This window comes from Sinocyclocheilus anshuiensis, unplaced genomic scaffold, assembly GCF_001515605.1.
Source record: "Sinocyclocheilus anshuiensis isolate Anshui unplaced genomic scaffold, SAMN03320099.WGS_v1.1 scaffold118, whole genome shotgun sequence".
Classification (NCBI taxonomy): domain Eukaryota; kingdom Metazoa; phylum Chordata; class Actinopteri; order Cypriniformes; family Cyprinidae; genus Sinocyclocheilus; species Sinocyclocheilus anshuiensis.
Genome location: NW_015546020.1, coordinates 549,016 through 553,223, shown reverse-complemented (window position 1 = coordinate 553,223; position 4,208 = coordinate 549,016).

Genomic DNA, 4,208 nt, shown 5'->3' with positions numbered 1-4,208 from the left:
CTCTCTCTCTCTCTCTCTCTCTCTCTCTCTCTCTATATATATATAATTGTTGCATCTGCAGGTTCCTGACGGGGTGTTTTTGTATTTTTTCTTTGCAGAAATTAAAGAAGGAGCCTGTGTATGGAAATGTCACCAAAACACGATGATCAAAACAAAATGTCCTGGAGAACTCATCTGGGCCCTGACTCACACCTTTTATTTCATATTTATTCTTGGTCAGGATCTTTGACTTTTTTTTCTGTTTTTTCATGCACTCTCCTAAATTGTATTCAATGTTGGGAAGGTTACTTTGGAAATGTAATAGGTTACAGATTACAAGTTACCCTATTTAAAATGTAATAATGCATGGACATTTACTAACTTTATTAAATATTGATCCCACCCTTAGCTGCTCTCTGTACTCCAGTATAAAGAGAAACCTGAGCACAAGGACATCATCGCTCTCTAGTGTCCAAAGCAGAAAATCACCTTTCTCTAGCACTACTTTTACACTATAGAGTGCACTATTAATAGATGTTGCTGTTTTCTCAGTCACTGCACTGATGTCTGCACTGATGTTTAAAATAAAATAAAAAAATTCAATTAAACACAGATTACTTTGGTTTATATATAAAAAATGTATTTATAATGTTGTTGCTTTTTGAGTGGCACCATCTGGTGGGTTTTGAATATCAGCAGCTAAAACAGCATTAATATGCAACAGGTGACTGTAAGAGTCATGTGACATAATACATAATGCTGTCGCCGATTCATCGTGCAATGTGAACACAGCAGCAACTGAATGCTACCCCAGATAGTCACGCAGTGTGAAAACAACGGCGATCCGACGAGTTTGAAAATTGTGCAGTGTGAACTCGGCATAAATGTAGTGCTAAACACTCTTGAACTATTTGTGTGTGGAAAAAGTTAAAGGCCTAATGGCTAATTCAATTTGTTAATGGCATTTTTAAAATCATTGAGTGTTACTTTGGTGTTAAATTTGAAAGCCCTAATAATAACACATAGGCTGTGAAGAAGCAGATCTAATTAGGACTGAGTTTTGTGGTTTTAATGCCACTATTATTGTTAAAACAGTTGAGACTTGTGAAGAAGAGATCACTTACGCTGAGACGACATTCTACAACAGAAACACACAGAAATTGGTAAGAAAATGTATTGATAATTTGTTGAGTATTTGTATAATTGGTAACACTTTACAATAAGGTGTCATTTGTTAACATTACTTAATGTATTAACTAACATGAACAAACAACGAACAATACATTTATTAGTATTTATTAATCTATGTTAATGTTAGTTCATAAAAAGTACAGTTGTTCATTGCTAGTTCATGCTAGTTCACAGTGATAATAAAATGAAATTAAAGATTTGTCTTCTCGTCTGTGACAGTGTTTACAGAGCTTTTATGATGATGACCTGAAAATAAGTTGACTATTAAAAGAACGGCTGAACATCAGTTCACAAAAAAAAAAAATAATAAAAAATAAAATATAGGTAACACTTTACAATAAGGTGTCATTTGTTAACATTGTTAACTAACACGAACAAACAATGAACATGTATTACAATTATTAATCTTTGTTAACATTAGTTAATAAAAATACAGTTGTTCATTGTTAGTTAATATTAGTTCAGTGCATTAACTAATGTTAACAAAAATAACTTTTGTAATGCATAATGCATTAGTAAATGTTGAAATTAATATTAGCTAAGATTAATAAATGCTGCAGAAGTATTGTTCATTCTTCTTTCATGTTAACTTAAGTATGTTAATGTTAGTTAATAAAAATACAGTTCTTCATAGTTCATGTTAGTTCACAATACATTAACTAATGTTAACAAACACAACCTTTGATTTTAATAATGCATTAGTAAATGTAGAAATTAATATTAGCTAAGATTAATAAATGCTGCAACTAAAGTAATTAACTACTAAAGTAGTTAACTAATGTAAACTAATGAAACCTTATTGTAAAGTGTTACCGTATAATTTTAGCAAAGTCCGATGTATGTGACTGTGTACTTTTGATTTTGTCTGTATAATATTTAAGACCATTTCCACCACATAAACAAATCATGCTCTGGTAAATCATAATTATGACAAAATTAGAAATTATGACATACTAAATTGAAATTATTAAAGCAAAAATTCACAATTATAACTTAAAAAGCTGAAAATATCATATACAAAGTTTAAATAATGAGATTTCAAACTATAACTTAAAATGTTAAAATTATGACATACTAATTTTGACTTGTGTATATCATAATCTGACTTAAGTGTGTCATAATTTGGAATTTTTATTTGCATACTAAATAAATTGATCAAAAAGGCAAGCTCTTTTATTGGTATCACACAGGACTGGGTTGAGCAGGTTGCGGAGGTGAGGATGCTGAGAAAAATAAATGTTATTATGAACAATGACTCGCACCCATTACATGCCTTAGAGGTGTTTCGGCAGAGTGATCCCACCAATATGCAAGACTGAACGGTATCGTAAATCGTTCCTGCCTGCTGCTATCAGGCTTTTTAATGTGCAATAATTGTAATGTATTTTATCGGGTAATGTGCAATAACTGTACTTTTTATTTATTTATTCATTCATTTATTTTAATGTCTTGTGATGTATTACATGTTTTTATGTTTGTTTGTTTTTTAGTGTAAGATTCCCTTTTAGGTGTTTAGTGAGGTAGATATGTCTGTGTGCAAGAATTGAACTGAGGTTGCTGCTGTAACAATATAATTTCCTGTGAAGGATTAATAAAGTATTTAATAATTAATAATAATCATAATAATAATAATTTTGACTTTGTATGTCACTTTTTTTTTTTTGGTGGATTATGATTTACCAGAGCTTATTTGGCGGTTAGGCCTGTCACGATAACTACTTTTTATTGGGAAATGTATTGTCCCAGAAATACTTGTGATATTATTGTAATTTTAAGAACGTTTTATGCCACTGAATATATAATGATAATATAACAGCATAATAATGCAAGTAGTGCTGCAAAAGACAGTCAAACACATCCATCTAATGCACGTTTACATAGAAAAACAATGCAAAAAATAGCACAAGTGGAATGCAAAAATGCATTCTCTCCCTTGTGAAACCTCCTTAACGCTTGCTGTGAGAGAGCACCATTTTGCGTTATTACATTTATTTATGTACCAGAACAGTGAATTGCGGCTTTGAGTCTATCTGGACTTCCATACTAGAGTCTGGAGTTGTAAGGAAAACACTATAAGGCCTCAAATGATGCCTTCTTTTCACCTTTCGGTGTCCGCTCTTAACATATATTATGCGATAACTCGACATATTGATTATTGTGACAGGCCTAGTGGTGGTAATGAGCTTTCATAGCATAATGATCTATCACATTAATCTCACTCACAACTGCACCATGTGTTTATTTAAGTCTTGTTACTACAAAAAAACAACAAAAAAACATTACATCACATTTATTATTATTATTGTTATATCTTATGCATTTTTTTTTTACAGAAAGTTGAAGAGGAGGATCATGTGGAATATGCACCAATCACAGTCAGAAGATGATCAAACTTTAATGTTGTTCTAAGTACAAGACCTTTATAGTCAGATCAACCTCCTGCAACGACCTTAAACTCTGAGACTATGGTTGCAGCATTTGCAAAACATAAATGCAAACTAGTCGTTAAAAGGTGACAAAGTGAACTCTGCAGTGGTCTTATGTAATTGTATCTGTACAGAAATGTGGTTTGATCTGTTGGGTAGAAAAAAACAGGTTTTGCATGAGAATGTGTCTACTGCTGAATGTTTGCATTTGATGTCCGTTTGTTAGCGTGTGTCTGAGGTGTCAATGGTGTCTGTTTGAGTGTGTATCAGTGCAAGTGTGTGTCTGAGGTGTCAACTGCGTGTCTGTGCGAGTGTGTCTGAGGTGTCAGTCTGTTTGATCAGCATGTCGTTGCAAGGATTTTTCCATTTCTGCTCAGTGGTTAAGTTGTATTTACAACACTGTTCCAGAACACTTCAACCCAAATATTCAGATGTGTGCAGTGCATTTTGCGGAGGACAAGGACTGTTTCCTGTGAGAGTAGCCTACACTGCCGGTGTCTGTTTCTATAAAGTGGGGCAGTTCCAACTTTGCAAGGACCGGCGCTTCTGACTCACAGACTGTAAGTACGTTTTTTATATTTAAAGAATTTGCCACTGACGATTCAAATGCGA